The 18033-nt window shown below is 37.3% G+C and overlaps 2 protein-coding genes across 2 annotated transcripts in view; both read right to left on the bottom strand.

The window, feature by feature from the left end:
• Positions 1-12193, bottom strand: part of LOC127652415 (NACHT, LRR and PYD domains-containing protein 3-like) — a 148876-nt gene extending 136683 nt beyond the window's left edge. Inside the window, exon 1 of the mRNA XM_052138539.1 lies at positions 12037-12193. The gene's annotated coding sequence lies outside the window, so the exon portion shown is untranslated. The remainder of the gene's footprint in view (positions 1-12036) is intronic.
• Positions 1-18033, bottom strand: part of LOC127652407 (uncharacterized) — a 746522-nt gene that overhangs the window by 51968 nt on the left and 676521 nt on the right. The gene's annotated exons all lie outside the window — the stretch shown is intronic.

Raw genomic sequence — 18033 nt, 5'->3', positions numbered from 1 at the left:
GCTTTATCAACTGCTGCTGTTAGTAGATCATACAGAGAATCAGACTCTGAGTCAGAGTCAGAGTCTGAGTCTGAGTCAAAGAAAGAAACATTCTTCTTCAGAAACATCTGCTGTGATTCACTGTTCTTCTTTATTAAATGTGAGTGAAACTCAAAGAAAGCAGCCAGAAACTCCTGAAAGCTCAGATGAATGAAGCTGTAGACTTTCCTCTGATGAATCACAGATTCCTCCTTAAAGATCTCAGTGCAGATCCCAGAATACACTGAGGCGTCGGTGACATCTATGCCACTCTCTTTCAGGTCCTCCTCATAGAACATGACATTGCCTTTCATCAGCTGTTTGAAAGCCAGTTCAGCAAGTTTCACAATCACTTCTCTGTTGGACTGCAGGAGTTTCTCTTCATACTTCTGATTCCTCACATTGATCTGAATGAGCAGGAAGTAAATGTACATTTCAGTCAGAGTTTGAGGGATTTCTGCACTGTCGTCTTGTTTCAGGATGTTTTGAAGCACAGTGGATGAGATCCAGCAGAAGACTGGTATGTGGCACATGATGTGGAGGCTTCTTGCTCTTCTAATGTGTGAGATGATTCTGCTGGCTTGATGCTCATCACTGATTCTCTTCCTGAAATATTCCTCCTTCTGACGGTCATTGAATCCCTGAATCTCTGTCACACGCTTGATGTATTTGGAGGGGATCTGATTGGCTGCTGCTGGTCTGGAGGTGATCCAAATGAGAGCAGAGGGAAGCAGATCTCCTTTGATGAGGTTTGACATCAACACACCCACTGATGAAGTCTCAGTCACATCAGGAACTTTCTTAATCTTTGAGAACGGAAGTTTAATTCTGCTTTCATCCAGACCATCAAAGATGAACACAAGTTTACACTCATCATAAATCTTTGAGTCCAGATCGTGAAGTTCAGGATGAAAGTCCAGCAGAAGTTTGTGAAGACTGTACTGCTCATCATTAATCAAGTTCAGCTCTCGAAATGGAAGCACAAACATGAAATCTACATCCTGATTGGCCTTTCCCTCGGCCCAGTCCACAATGAACTTCTGCACAGAGACTGTTTTTCCAATTCCAGCGATGCCTTTAGTAAGAACAGTCTTTATTTCTTCTTTCCTCCTTTTCACCTGCTTATATCCTGCTTCAGGGAAGGATTCAAATATGTCATTGCAGTAGATTGGAGTGTCTTGATGGTGTTGAGTTCTGGGTGTTTTCTCCATGTGTAAAACCTCATGTTCTTCATTCACCCCTTCACTCTCTCCCTCTATGATGTAGAGCTGTGTGTAAATCCTGTTCAGGAGCGTTTGATTCTCGTGTCGTTTGATTCCCTCAAATAAGCTCTCATACTTGTTCTTCATGCTGGTTTTGTGTTTGTCTTTGACTGTCTGAAGAACATCATCTACTGGTGGATGAGAATCCTGCTGCAGGTCTCCAGTCACATCATCTCTATTCACACGGCAGAAAACAAGGAGAAAAGAAACTGTGATGAAAGAAGAACATCAAATATCTTCATACACAAGATGAAGATTTCTCATTTAAATCCACAGAAGTGTAATTTACTCACATTAAATAATAAGTATAAGTTATATAATGAAAGCATGTTAGTTTACATGTTAAATTAACTACTAAATGAAAAATAACATCAGCTATGTGAGCTTTTAAAGTAATATCCTATGATTATTCACAGTTAACATGTCCTGCTCCTGTCTGTATCTTTATCTCGCTTCTCAACTGGTTTTGCTTCAGGACAGATTTTACATTGGAAATCAAGTGTCGACATGCCATAGATTAAACATAACCTGTATTTAATGTATCCTGGGTTGCATTTCCTTTTATGTTGTATAGTTTTGTTCATGGTTTTCCAGTACAAGGACATGCATTAAGTGACATTATTTTTGTTGCTGATGTAAAAATCTACAGGAAGTTTCTCTCCCCCCTTTAAAAATTGAAGAACATATTTACTTATATGAGCCCATTATTATCCCGTTTGTTACCTAATATTACATATTTATACACATATTACACAGAAGGAAAGGCTCCTCATTATCATGGTTAGGTCTGTGTGCTAGTCTTAAATAATAGTAATAATAATAAATTAATGCATTTATTAATAACATCAGCATTTCCGTTGCTCCAATACCACTCCATCCCGATCATAGGCTCACATTTACATGAAAGATGGATTTGTCAAATAGGCCTATAATAAGACTGATCACAAATACAGAAAATGACAGATGTTGAGAATGAGCTACCACAAATATTCATTGCGGAAATAAAAAGTTCTCCATTCACATTGGAGAAAAAAAATAAATAAATAGCAACATATAATTAGTATTGATCCATTTGATAACATTTCTTTTAACTGTTGTGTTATTTTTTTAAACTGGATTCTTTCTAATCGCCCCTCAGACTGTGATGTACACGTTCATACTGTCAGTCAACATGAGAGTCCTCACCTCACATCAGCACAAGGAGCTCCTGAACTGAATGTAGGTGGATCACCCATTGACCGGTCACTCTTCATGGACACACAGCTGGATTCAGGAGATTCTCCATGAATGAACCTAAAACAGCAAATAATCAGAGTTTAGTTCATGTAATGTATCAGTTATCTTGATATGTTTGTGATGTACACGTTCATACTGTCAGTCAACATGAGAGTCCTCACCTCACATCAGCACAAGGAGCTCCTGAACTGAAGACAGGTGGAGGACCCATTGACCCGTCACTCTTCATGGACACACAGCTGGATTCAGAAGATTCTCCATGAATGACACTAAAACACAACAACAATGAAACACTGTTTTAAAACTAAAAACTCTCACAAACACTCTTTTCCTCTCATCAGTTTGAATATTTCTCTCTCTTCTCCAAAAGAGGTCAAATCTTCTTTTTCAGTCACAGGTCACTTAGAGAAATGGACTACTGAGAATATTTGTATTTAGGACAAGAGAAAGCAGCACACTAGAGATTACTGTGCACACAGTCCTAACATGAGGCTTCTGAAATACACCAGCTGAACATTGATGATCCTCACACACCTTGTACATTTATGGAAGACAATAAAAACAATAATGACACAAATATATTCATGTATTCATTTTAAAAGGCAGATTGTCATGGTTACACACAGTAACTGTTGGTAACGTTTAATGCACAGTCCTAGTTCAACATTCAGGACTTTCACTTCTGCTTATTTAAAGAAGATTGTGGCAGGGCAGAGGGTGACACATAATTAGGCTAATTAAGCCCTTGAGAGGGATAAAGGCAGACCAGAGACGGCAGTGCGACAGAGAGAGAGATTTAAGGGCAGCTGTCCGACACCTGTGTGTGTTTGTGTCTTTTTGGTTCAGTTTATTATGAAACTATTATTTATATTGTCAAGCCGGTTCTCGGCTCCTCCTTTCCATTAATCCCTTTATAAAGATTTATTTGAGCACATGACATCACACAGCAGATCTGATCTGAATGCACCAAAACTTTCAGCTATGACTGAAGAGGGTCAAATTTACATGCCAGTTATTAAAATGTCCAGAGAAACACATTTGAGTTTCATCTTCTACATTCAACTGACTGTACAAGTTTCCCAGTTCTGTCTGTGACTGAATCAAACCGTCTCACTGTCATCTTACTGTAGATCTCACTTTACCCTAAAGCTGTTTTCACATGTTTCTACTTAAGATAATCCAGTCGGAGTGTTTTATACTGTAGTGTTGTGCAGCATATCAGAAATATCTATCAGTGTATTTTATTAAACCATTGAAATCCTCTCACCTCTTGACCTTCCCTGTGTCTGTCTGTCCACTGAGATCCTTTGTGGAGTCCATGACATCATCTGAACAGTCCATTGAACACCTGTCAACAAATGGGACATCATCTATATTCAGGCCAATCAAATCAGTAACATTTCAGTTAGGATGACCATAATCTGGTATTCCAAAAAAAGAAGTCACCTTTTTTTTTTGCCAGGGGGTAATAGGGTTTAATAGGACTTTGAGCAGGCTTTAGCTACTTTTCATTGAATGTAGTTGACAACACTGGCAGCAACAGCAAATGACATATTGGTCGATTATAAGAGGCTTGCAGCAACTATTGGCCAAATTCCTGCCGGTCAATCTCTCCGCGAAGTGCTGTTGTGTTTGGCATCAAACAGTTGCTTGACACTGACAGTAGCAGCAAATGACAGCTAAGTGGAAACAATGTTCAAACGAAAGTGCAAATTAACAGAACATTTGCACAAAAAATTCCTGTCCAGGTGGAGATTCGTGGGAAGCGTGTGCTTCATTTTCCATGGCCATTTAAAATAAAAGTAAATGAAGGTACACTCATGGCATCAAATATTTTATTTTAGTACATGGACATTCAAAAGAATGTTGGAAATTATTTATTTATGTTATGCTAATAGTGTCTTTTCACTGTATTTAAGTTTACATTCATAATACAGGGCTCCAGACAATCTTATTTTACTATGAGCACTGTAAATATTAACTGAACATTTTAGGGGTACAGGCAGAAAATGTAGGGACGCACACCTTAAATCAACCTGCAACGCTATTATTCACATTTTCCCCATTTTAACTGTAGGACCTATTTCTGATAAATAATTTGGTAATAAATACAGAAACTACATTGTGCTGTTTTATTTTAGATCACAGTCACATGTTAACTGAAGCCCCTCCTCCTGTCCTTTTCCGGAAGAGAAGTGGGAATTCACGCGCTAACGCGAGTTTAAACCACTGATCTATATATATATATATATAACTGGATAGCTCATGACGTCACAACAGTGAAGCTACTGCGCCGCCATCTTGGTATTCCCTAACGTTCTGTATTCCTATGGGTCTCAATGGGAAATCGTCTGTTTTGGTGAGTAATTTTTACCTATCCAGTCACATAAAACATTTTTTTAATGTTTGCATACACTGCATCACAATGCAGTCTTCCTAAATATGTAATTCATTATTTATTTTGACTTTCATTTTTCCCCCCTGCTTATTCTAAATGCGAGCGTGTTATGTTACTCTTTATTGCAGCAGCATTACGTTTAGCGGCGCACGTGTTACCTCAATAGAAACAAGTTTAAGAAACTGAGGAAAGATATCAGTAGACATTTTCAAACCAGTAGATTTTTAGCAGCTTTAAAGTTTTTATTCTGAATACATAATTATGTTTTGTAGCTTTTGTTTACGTTGAACGTGCATTGTGGTTATTTTCTTAGGATAAATGAATATTAGCTATGCAGCTAACGTTAACTTAGGAAAATAACCACAATGAATAACAGTATAACTCACCAAGTTAGCTTTTTTGGTCAAGTTGAATATCTAACTGCAGATCAACACCGGTTACATATGATAAATATAATGTGGGCTTGCATTGATTCTCTGTGTGTGATTTGTACTTTTTGCAGTGCAGGCCTGAATACGGTCCAGCTCACGGGCATCATTTATAAAGTGATCAATTGGAATAGACGAGGAGCAGGGCTGGACTGGTAATCTGGCCTACCGGACATTTTTCCGGTGGACCGACGCACTTTGTTCGACCGCTGTGTCGTCTGCGATAAGCTAAAACTAGCCGCCGCGTTAAGGTGCGTACACACTGCCAGCTATGGAGGACTAAATATGCAAAAATAATAAATAAATACATAAATAAATAAATGTAATAATAAGAAAATAAATAAAGGATAAATGTCTTGATAAAACAAATATAATTCGTTTTTAATGAAAGTTATTCCTGAATTTATTTTTGTATGACTTTTTTTTTCCTTTATTTATTATTTTCTCTTTTTATTTTTATTCTTTGATTTGTTTTTGTTTTTTTATTATTTATTTATGCATTCATTTATTTGTATATTTATTAATTCCCACATGTATTTATTTTTGTATTTATTCTTACATTTCTGTCTCTTGTATGATAATGATGTGGGCGGGTCCTGCTTACCATTGGCTTATTGTAGATTGAAGCGTGTGCTCGATTACTCATGACTTGTTTTGATGTGACGTTAGTTCATAGCCACTTTGGTGAGTAATTAAAACTAAAGCTATTTGTGGGGCTATAAACTTAAGAGCTTCAGTCAAGCCAAGATGTATTGGTTATACTACAATCACAAAATAAATGGGGAGCCGTTTCTTCAACAAAAACACAAAATGAGCAAGTTTCATAAATTATATGATTTAACCTTGTCCTTTTCTTTTTTTTCTGTGTATATAACTTCATATTTTGATGTCTGCAAATCCATAATATTGTTTACTGTTGTTATGATCATTGTAAAAGATACAACCATGCTTCATTTCCCTGATCGTTTATGCATGTATATAAATCTATAGCTGACGCTTCATATCTAGAGAGTTGCGCGACATGCTAATGAAGTGGATAATCACGCATCAAATAACTGATTCATATAGAGTAGAGGTGCTTATTGATGTTTTAGGAGAGCTGTAGGCCGGTATGAATGTAGAAGCACATCCTGGATTGTAAAACTCACTGCAAAACGAGTCAAAGGGTGCTAAGGTGGGACGTCCATCTGCTTCCGATAATACTATTGAGCTCTCGACCAATGATGCACTGAAGCTACGTAAGGACCGCCTCCCTCATTTCCATGTTGCACACAGAAAAGTAAAAATAAATACATGTATAAATAAATAAATATATATGGGAATATATAAATATGGAAATAAATATGTGTGGGAATAAATAAATATGCAAAATAAATTAACACATAAATAAAAAAATATGCAAAATAAATGAATAAATAATTAAAATTTAAAAAGAATAAAAATAAAGTTAAAAATAAATATAGAAAATAATAAAGAAATAAAGTCATACAATAATAAATTCAGGAATAAATTTAATTAAAAACGAATTATTTGTTTTATCAAGACATTTATTCCTTTATTTATTTTTGTATTATTACATTTATTCATTTATTATTTATGCATAGTCCTCCATAGCCAGCGACTTTATCGCTGCAGGTCGGCAGTGGCTGGCGGTGAAGTCGCTAGTGGGCGTTCCCACTACTGGTTGCCTAGTAACGTTTATAAATGACATTCACGGATGCCATTCCATTGCTGTTGACAGCGAATCTCTTTTCTTGCCACTAAAAACAAACATTTTGGAGGGAAAAGACTAAATATAAATGGAATCAGTACATAAAATGCTTTAAATCAAAGATGAATGAGAAACAAGGCGTGCTGTTTGCCAAAGGGGCTGTTTATGTGCGGCGAAAATGCAAATGCCGGTCCATAAAATCCCCGCGATCTCAGATACACCTTTCCACGCAGTATTTTTCTTAAAAATGTCCTTGTACGTGGGAAGAGACATATCATAGAGCACTGGAAAATTTCTAACAACAAGAATTAGACTTTCATCCATCTTTCCGTTACTGCAGGAACTGAGAGAGAGAGAGAAGGATCAGGTGAGCTCTCCCGTCTTCTCTCCTATTGGCTGTCGCTTCCGTTAGTCGCTCCAAAGTTGAACTTTTCTCAACTTTGTCGCGTCGCTGGACACGCCCACATCTAGCGCCAACGGTCGCGACAGCTCGTGTCGCCGGAAGTCGCTGTGCTCGCATTGAAAATGAATGGTATTGAGTCGCTGTCGCGCGCGATGTCGCTGGCAGTGTGTACGCACCTTTAGCGAACACTCTTCCCCCCAACAAATTTTGGGCCAGTTATGTCAAATCCCGTTCCGATTTCTCTTCCCAGTCCAGCCCTGACAGGGAGCGCATGGATATTGTTGAAGTCAGTGGCGGCTGCTGGTCTTTCAAAGAGGGGAAGCTCATTTTCGGCCTACATTATAAACTTATTTAAAAGTAAATTCTGCCCTACTTGTTTGACTGTTTCATTATGTTTAGTCACTTGAATGCGAGCACCTTCATTGATTGCATGCTCAACCCTGATCCTGCCCATGCAACTTAATCTTTCACATGCACTCACATGTCCATTGCTCTTTTCATGTCTTTTCATGTCTTTTATATGCCCTGTCAAAGTTAGACAGATCTCCAAACCCCACTTTTGACCAAACAACACATCCGTGAGATGGTTTCATCAAGAGGCATGGCCAGCAGTACATTTTATTTGTCACAGCACTTCCAGTCAGCCAGCTAACTTTGTCATACCAGGAGAGCTGAAAAGACCTGTTATTTTTCCCTATTTTTTGCACTAAATCAATCTTAGGTGTTGATCTGCCCTGCTGTTTAATTCTAATTTTTTCCTCGTAAGGAAGACTTTCAAATGGCTTCGCCAAAATCAGGTCGACAATATTAGCACCGTCTGCCATCGTGCGCAGTTTCACCCTTACGACGCTAGCCTAGCCTACGAACGAACGAACGCTCTAAAACAAAATACATTAAACTTGGTAAAACTGAAACAAGGAATGTGGTGTATAATTGTGTGAAATGTATTATGCAAATTGACTAGCAATTTCGCCAAACAAATATAAAGAAATAGGTTGCAGCAGTTTGTCTTTCGACTACACTTGAGAAATCCGCGATGGGACTGAGCGCGAAATAGCTTCAGTGACTTCTTATAGTACAGATTCGCTGTCAATCAAAAGGAGATGCAGTCTTTCGACAGATCCTCCAATCATCACGCGGAAGCCCGGAGTCCGGGCCAGCCCACTCCTCATTCACCCCCAGAGACGCTGAGCGTCCGTGGGCGGGACATAATCGCAGCATTTATCCAATGACCGTCTATTTTCGGAGCACTGAAAAAAACTGTTCAGAGCAGCCCCATTGAAGTCAATGGACGCTCGGCTTCAACAGGGAAATGCACTGACGCTACGGGAATGTATGAGAAGTAAATCGAGTCAGCCGACCTGCTATATGTAATGTAGCTGATTCTGAACGAACTCGTCTTCGAGATGAACGTGTTCTAACGCATTTTTAGTCAATAAATTGTTTACACAATAGTACATATTTGACCATTATTTTTTTGACATTATAGGGGAAGCTGAGCTTCCCTTGCAGTCTTAAAGAAATCCCCACTGGTTGAAGTTAAACAAGGTAAGTTTGCCGTTTGGATTTCAATAAACATCGCACTGAATGTTAGATAAAACTGGAATTGGTTTGCAACAGGAGGAAGAGCTGTATGAGGAGTCAGCCTGGCTTCACTGAAGAGCTGTTTTAACAGAGTAAAAAATATTATACTATCTGTTTTTATTTGCAATGAAGATACTTTTGCAACATGCAGTATAAGTCTCATAAAATTACTGTTTCAGATAGTATAACATGTATAACATTTAATATTAATAGAAAAGTTGACCCAAATATGTAAATTCTGTCATCATATACTCAACCTCATGTCCTTCCAAATCCATGTGACTTTCTTTTGCAGAACCCCCAAAAATTTATTTTGTATTCCATATAAGGAAAGTAAATGGTGAACAAAATAGCTTGTTTTGATCACCAATGGCTTTCATTATATGGACAAAAACATTTTTTAAAATGTTCCACTTTTTTAATGTGTTCCACGGAAAAAGTCATACAGGTTTGGAAGGACATGAGGTTGAGTAAATAGCTGTGCGTAAGGTCTTAAGTTGGGGTATAAAGTTCAAGACTTCGTAACTACTAGTTAGTTTGCAACTAAGTTGGTGCTTAATTTGGTTGCTCCACCTGTTCTTAAAGTCTTAACTAGTAAGTCGTAAACTCTCCGTAAAGTGATGCGTAGTCGCATACTATGACGTTTACCTGCATTGATCCAATAAGCAGCGTTCATATTTGTACACAGAAGTATTAAAAAGCCGTGAACTTCAATTTGATTTTGTTACGGTTGATGTACAAACCTTGTTTGCTTTCGTAACCGTCACTGCGGACGTCACAAGAGCAGCTCTCTTGAGAAACATATTTTGATAATTAAGATATTATTTTATTTAACATTTTATACTTTATATTTGACTGTCATTCATATGATTTTGAAGCCTGAAAAGGAAATCATACCCTTATTTTATTGTATGACTCAAGCTTGTAAAAATGAATTACCGGTAGTTAGTTTGTATGGTAATTATTCCTCATATTTATGAAACACCTAAAACAGGCAATTATGTCATAATCACAATTATTTGATTGATGCCAAACATGCAAAACATGAGCTTATTGATGTCATAAAATATCAGTCTTCTTTTTTATTCCATCAGTTACACCTGCTCTGAGTCTTCTGTTTATACTTAGCGTTACGTCGTACTGAAGTTTAATGGTGCAATGCTCAAATATTTAGTAGTGCGTAAATTGTGACTTCGTGCCCATTTACACCACAACTAGGCTAAGTTTAAACTTTTGTATGGCTGGTGCAACCGGCTCCTGATCTTTATATCAAACTTTTCTTTTTTCTTCTATTTTGCAGTACAAGCTTGCCCAGAGTTTTCTTAAGCCGTTTGGACTGTGATGCAGCACATGTTTCCTTGGCAATGAAGTGGAGGCTGATGTTTGTGCAGCTTTCTGCAATGCACTTTGAGTATGAAGATGTGATTGTTGTATGGTTCTAGGTTGAACATGTTTGCCTCAAGTTCCTTGAATGCAGAACCACCATGTAGATCCAGAACCTTTGTGGGGACAGAGATGGGCCTTGTGAGTGTGTGCTGTTGAAGAAATCTCTCAGCTGTCTTGCAGACTTTCAGGACGCTGTCTGACGGTCTTATAAATCCACCTCAGGACTTCATGTCGATTAGTGTGTTCATCTTGGGAAGAGCTCTCGACACTGAGTCTTGATAAACAGGTAGTGCACAGAAAGTGCTATCCGGTGGAGAACTGTTGCCACTAGCTCTGATGGCATGTCTTGCTACCATTCTTTTGAAAGCTGAATAATGTGGGATTGTAGTTAAATCCATTGGCAGATTTGTTCCCACATATCTGCAAATTTTTATTGTATTGTTCAGTTTAAGTCAATTTTTGTGTGTACTTGGAAGCTTATTGAACAAATAAATATGTGTGATTTCCTTGTGTGCATATATCAATAAACTTATTTCTAATTATGATTTAAAAGATCAGGGGATTGTTGAAATAATTAAATTCTCACAAGCTGGTATGTACATATTCCAGAAATGAATGCAAATGGATAATTCCATTAAGTAAAGGTAAATTCATTTATGTGTGTGTGTATATACACACACACATACTGTATATGAACTTGTGTGTATACTACGTTTATATATTTGATTCTTCTGGATTTATGCTGAAGAGATACTGTCTAGTTACAATATCAACACAAAGCTAGTCGTTTTTATTAACAACTTTAAAATTTGTTGATGTGCATGCAGTTGTATAATTTGTCAACATTATGAACAATGAGCATCAACAGATTTAAACTATGAAGGCAGAGAATCATTGCACCCTGTAACAATCTGCAGATGGATAACTTTGCTTTAAAAAGGGGTATTAATACACTTTGGTGTTGTATTTTTACTGTTGATTATTAAAGATTATGATCGTTATGCCCACTCTACATGGGGATAACGACTAATGTGTGCTTAATATGTACATAGTCATAAATTACAACCTGTGGGCAATTTAGCCGCATCCTTAAGTGAGTGTTGTTTCGCGGTTAAACGCTGCACATGACGCGATGCCCTCTGTCGGTAGGGAATAGTAAGATGGCCGCCAGAGCACTTCCGGTAGCTTCACCTACTGCTGGCAGTTTAGAACTCTATGAGCAATCCAGTTATATATATAGATCAGTGGTTTATACTCACATTTATAATCCAGCGGTCAAACTCGCGCGAGCAATGCGAGGCGAATATTTTCTTCGCGTTGTGTGTGACGCACCATTACGGACGATGAGTGTGACGCCACACGAGTGTAGATGACGTCATCCACACAGTTGACGAATCACTCACGGACCCAACTCTGACAGACTCGCTCCCTCCTCGTTTTACAACATGAAAAAAAAATTTGAAGGTCGCACATGTGCGAGTAGTTGAAAAAAAAAATACTGTCTCAAATTATATTCGCAACCATTTGGTTTCAGTCGAGTCCTGTAGTAACTTTTGAACACTATTATCTCTCTTGAGTTTCGGTTTGTTTTGCAGCAGTTCAGTACTCACCTGTCAAGAGCTGTTGATGTTCACTTCCTGTTTACTGACTAGAATATCACCTACAAAATACTTCATCAATTGATTTATTGTTTCAGACAATTCAGTGGAGCACAAACTGTCGAACTTTTTCTATTTTTCTCTCGTCGTGTAATTTCCTGCTTGTGTCATAAAATGTCTGCTGATTTAATAGTTTCACTTTCACCTGTCACCTGAGGAGGAGGAGGAGTCTGAAAACAGACAAACAACATTTAAAGCTGCAGCAGAGGTCTGTAACATGAAGGTCTCTGAATGAACTCAGAGTTTCAGATTGACAAATTCAATCCAATCAGGTTTAATTGTATCATGATGCAGCTCTTCATGTCTCGTTTGGAAGGATGTGTCCTCCGGAGGTCGCGTTTACCGGCCGCATACGTCATCAAGGCTGTAATATAATAATAAAAAAATAAAATAAAGTAGAGAGAGGGGTCTCTTCTTTAATCTTCCAATAAACTAAAGTCTTTTATCATCTTAAAGAGTTTGCAGGCTTGTTCAGTCTTCATACATTTCAGTGATGGGAAATAGTTACAAAGTAAATCACTTTTAAATACAGAGAAATAAAGTTTTGTCTTTATACATTTACATTTATGTATAAACAATTTACCCAGAATCAACATTATATTAATAAAGAATTCAACTTTTTATTTGTTTATTTTAAAGTGAGTTTCCTTTGCTTTAGGAGCCACTGGAACACGAATATACTGGATTCACCATTTATTTGCAGTTGGTTTATCATAAACTTGTAATATATCATTACGATATAAAAGTGTAGGATATAATATAGAATTAAAGGAAGAAGGAATATGTTTGTTGGGAAGCGTTGTCATGAGGTCGTTACCATTAAAGAGAAGGGATGAGAGTTCACAGAAGACATCTAGCGAGTGAACAAAAGGGTTTTGTACTAAATGAAGGACATTTGTTTAGTTTATTAACTGAACTACAGACCAGATTCCCTCTTCAATAATCAATAATACATCGAGACTTATATCTGGATAAAACACATCTGTTATTCCAAATGGGGGTCCTATGTGGGGTAAAGTTGTGATTATATAATAACTTCCAATAGAGCAAAATCTCTCGGTGAAAAGATCATTTGACTGGAAGTTTTGAAATAATAAAGTCACATTTTAATAGGAAATCAATTCCACCCAATCTCCTAAATATACCTTTGGGAATGCAAAACCAAAAACTATTTTCATTAGTTATAAACCATTTAATCTTCAACATGCCATTTATACACTGAAAATCAAAGGCTTGTAATCCACCATTCTCATCATCTTGTGTAAATTGTGCTCTCTTAATGTAATGTACACGCTTTCCCATATAAAATGAACATTCATTTGATTAATGGTCTTAATATATCCATAACTGAATTATTTGAGTCCATGAAGCAGAGTTTGATCACTTTAATTCCAAAACCTAAAAAAGATTTCTTGTATTTAGATAATTGGCGCCCAATTACTTTGCTTAATTCGGATTATAAATTGTTAGCTTCCCTTTATGCGAATAGATTGAAACCATGCTTAGAAGAACTTGCCTCTGTTTCTGGCTTTATGAAAGGTGGGCATATAGCAAATAATATTCAACTTATTTTAGATATTTTAGATTATAAGGAATTGATCAACGATAATGCAATTATTTTATTTTTATGCTTTTATAAGGCCTTTGACGCAGTTGAGCATGAGTTTATGTTTGAATCTTTGCGAATGTTTGGTTTTGGCTCTTCCTTTGTTAAAATAGTTCAGACTTTTTACAAAAATATTAAAAGCAATGTACACTGTAAACCCGGATAAGTTGAATGTACTTAAACAATTTAAGTAATGTGTCCTTACAACTTGAGTTAACTTAAAAATCCAGCACTTCAAACTTTTATTTGAAGTTCAATGCACTAAATTCAAAGTTTATTTAACTTTAAATAATTTGTAATATCAATTGCTCTGTCCAGCTACTCCACTTAGTTTCTTAAGTTAAATTAAGTTTATATTTATTTATTTAATTAGTTCAACTAGATAATTAAATTACTAAAAAACAAAGAAAGCAAATAACAAAAGTACATTCTTTTTCTGTTTTATTTCAATTTAGAATGTTTCATTTGAAAATACAACAGACATCAATACAGTCAAAGGAACATTTGCCGTGCCAACTTCAAGCTTCAGAGATTTCCAACCTTTGTCTCTATGAAACTGCACAACAGTAAACTTTCAAACTAACCACCAGATATTTGGAGCAGAGGTAAAACTATTGGGCAGCTCGTTTTACAATGCAAGATGATTTTTCAAAGACTGAATTTTGGATGTCAGCTCATCTTTCCCCAGGTTGAGCATTACCTGCAGAATAAAGGAGAAAGTGTTTTTCATGCACTTGGGTTAGTCCAGGTGCAGGGCAGAAATCAGTCCGAAAAGGACACAGAAGGCCAGAGGCAGGTTGGCCAGTTCACCCATCACCAAACTCCCTGCCAAGATGATCCCCACTCTGGATGGGTTTAGCTGAGGACTTTCTTGATCAATGCAGAGGATTGCCACTGGAGTCTGACTGTACAAGTCCTTGTCAGTTACATCCTAACAGAGAAAGAAACGGATAGATAATGCCATGTTGTCCACCAAAATGTACCTCTGACTGTATAATGAAAAGCACCATACAATATGAACTGCACTAAAAGTAATTATTAGAAGGACAATCCCAGTCTTAAATTGTCTTTCATCAACTGCCATATTTGGATCTGTATATTACAAGTACTGACGGCAAAACTGTGCACCAAATATGGTTTTGTAGATTAGCACCTATGGAGAGTTTACCCACTTTTAGCCTCAGACATGCTCACAAGATGTGGAAAAACTGTTCCCAGAAACTTCTATGTTGCCATGCAACATTGTTGAGAATCATGTGACTCAGATACGTTTGTTTAAACTGCTTTACTGTCACCAGTGGAAAGTTTTGCAGATGTCTTTGGTTCCCAAACTGAAACAGGAGTTTTGAGTGCACTCGTGTGCATTTAACAACAAGCAGACCCAAAACTCATGTACAAGACATATGTGTAACTTCCAACTGGTGACAGTAAAGTAATACATATTAGGCGAATGTAAAGGGAGTCATACACCTTAAGTTTCTGGGAGCAGTTTTTCAAATCTTTTCATCACAACTGTGACTGAAAATGGGTAAGTTCTCAAGTTCAAACCATACTCAGTGCACAGTTTTACAACCAATATTTTTTATGTATCCAGTTATGGCAGTAATGTCCTTCAACTTCAAAAAACTTTAATCAAAGTTTTTCATTTCATTTGTACTGCAACAGCAGAGAAAAAAAAAAGTAAATTTCTACTGAATTTAAAGTCAATACTTTTCAGTTTGTCATGTCATACAACAATAATACAGATATTAAAAAATGCATTTAGTTCAAATTTGCTTGGCCATAAAATAAAAGTCTGGGAAACACTGAATGCTGATTAAATAACTATGAAAATTAGAAGCAGACAGTCTTCACTAATGGCTTAAAATGAAAATAAATAAAACTAACTATGTACCTGTAACATTTACAACAAATTAACTTACGGAGCAGGTCTTGAAGAAGGATCATCCCCCAGAATGACCGGCAGTCCCCGAAGACAAAGACACCTAATGTCTGTTGGCTCAGTGGTCTGGAAGAAGAACATATTGTACAACACAGTTTGCTCAGGATACTCACATGTATTCATTAAATTCCCAAACACAGAATTCTTTATGACTTTACTGCACATTTTCAGGACTGGAAAGTAAAGGACAGGACAAGAGGAGATGACACAAAAGGAATGGAGAGAGGAGAGAAAAGGGAGAGGACAGAAGGGGAAAGACGAGATGAAACAAGAAAAGAGGGAGAGCAAAGTGGAGAAGACAAATGAAAACGAGAAAAAAGAGACGGAAGATAAAAGGACGAGATTTAAAGTGATAGTTCACACAAAAATGAAGCCCATGGTCAAATTACACCATCTATGACTCCCAACACTACATGATTTGGGTCACACAATGTTAACCACAAGCCCGTGTGTGTGTGTGTGTGTATAAAAGATGCCCCTGTGCTCTTTTCGCTGCACCTTGATACACATGCAAAGGCTAGAGTAGACACTGCTTTCAAAGTTACAGTATTTAAGGCACTTGACTTTATGGTTTAAATGTGCAGTATGCAGGTGAATAAAGTAATCAGCCTCAGAACATGACTCCGCAAACCCACATGACAGAAAGCTAAACTTAACTGGTACCAGATTAATTTGGTTGCTGATCTGGATAAGTGTACTTTTAGTGCATTTAGTGATTTAAATGTACATAAACATTTCTGATGTAAATAAGGAAATTGTTCCATTCTTGCATGACTTCCATGTTTGAGCCTAAAATGTTTAAATATCTGTGCTCTCTTTTCACAGTTATAAGAACAATACTTACACTTCCAAAGCATCTCTTCCTGTGACCTGCAACACAAAACAAGTTTATCATAGAAAAGACTGTTAGAGAGCTATGAACAAGATAAAACTACAGTTACATCCAGTAGCTGCTGTTTGTGTATTTAAACCATTAATTCACTTTTTATTTCAATCAAGAGCAGTGTCAAAATACAATGTGGTCGCTAACGTTAGCTTTAATGCACTCACCAGATTCAGTAGACCGTTGTTCTGCACTCTTCCTGTCGCCCTCCTCACTCCTCCGCTGGAAACGCGGTGTGCGGCCCCTCGTGCGCGTGTTTAAGCGCGCGAGGGAGGAAAGCAACAAGCAACAAGTAACAAAAAAATGTCTGTCAAAGTCACCGGGCGGGGGTTCAAGCGCGGTGGTGTCCGCCACACGCGAAAGATAAAAGTAGCTAGCTAACAGGTGAAACATGTCCCGTCGAACAGTTTAAAACAACGTTTTCACTGCTCACAAACAGCCCCTCAATGGAAAAAAGGAATAATAAAAATGTAACAAGCGAAAAAACAAACTTTCCAACTGCTCACCAACAGCTCCTCGAATTCGCACACACTTTTGCAACCAGGAGAAAATGGCGTCGCCCGACTCCTCAGCGGCTAACCGGCGTCAGAGACGTTAGTGTGTGGGATGGGCTGGCGAGGTGTGCGTTCATGTTCCCAATGTGCATTGCCTCAATAATCTGCCAATCGCTGTATTCTGTTAAAAGATGTAGCCGCTACCTTTGACAACAATATAATATAATACTGAATGTATTTTAATATATTTTGTGGATCTAGCCAGAGTCGTCTCCATAGTAACGTATGCAGCGCTCCTAGTTACTGTAGTATGTGGTGCCATTAGACATGCACAATCCACAGAAAAATTGGATTTCTCAGAAATGAATTTTTCCATAGACATATGGAAACCCGTTTCCGCCAATTAAAAACAAGTCTCATAGTGTGTCATAATAATGAGAATATATCTCATAATAATGACATAATTTTCTCATAATTTTGACTTTCTATGATCTTATAATGACTGGACAGAACAGACGTTTCTAATTAGTCAACTGGCAGATGACACCTGTCTGTTTTTAAAAAGCGAGAAACAGGTCCCTGTTATTTTGGCTGCTATGAATTAGTTTTCTAATGCCTCTGGTGTCACAGTCAATAGAAATAAAAGTGAAATTATACCTGTTCACAGTCTTGATAAAGGTCATATAGAAGAGGTCAAAAGTACTGTTAGATATTTGGGCATCTTAATAAGTAATTTTTTGCAACGGACAAAGAAATGAAAGAATGTCTTCAACTGCTGACTACAAAGAATCGATCTATCTATGGTCGTGTATTGAGAACTAAAGCTGAAGGCATTTCCAGGATTGTTTATCCAGTTTTGTCTTTATATGTCGACCCAAAAACCTGCTCATCTATCGACTCTTTACTATTTCCATTCTTGTGTAAAAATAAAAGTGAATATGTTAAAAGACTCTGATCAGAAATAGTTTGGAGGTGTGAATGCTTTGGATTTCAGGACTCTCAATCAGGTTTTCAAGATTGGTTG

This window comes from Xyrauchen texanus, chromosome 12, assembly GCF_025860055.1.
Source record: "Xyrauchen texanus isolate HMW12.3.18 chromosome 12, RBS_HiC_50CHRs, whole genome shotgun sequence".
Classification (NCBI taxonomy): domain Eukaryota; kingdom Metazoa; phylum Chordata; class Actinopteri; order Cypriniformes; family Catostomidae; genus Xyrauchen; species Xyrauchen texanus.
This window is presented reverse-complemented; position numbering and strand designations above follow the sequence as displayed.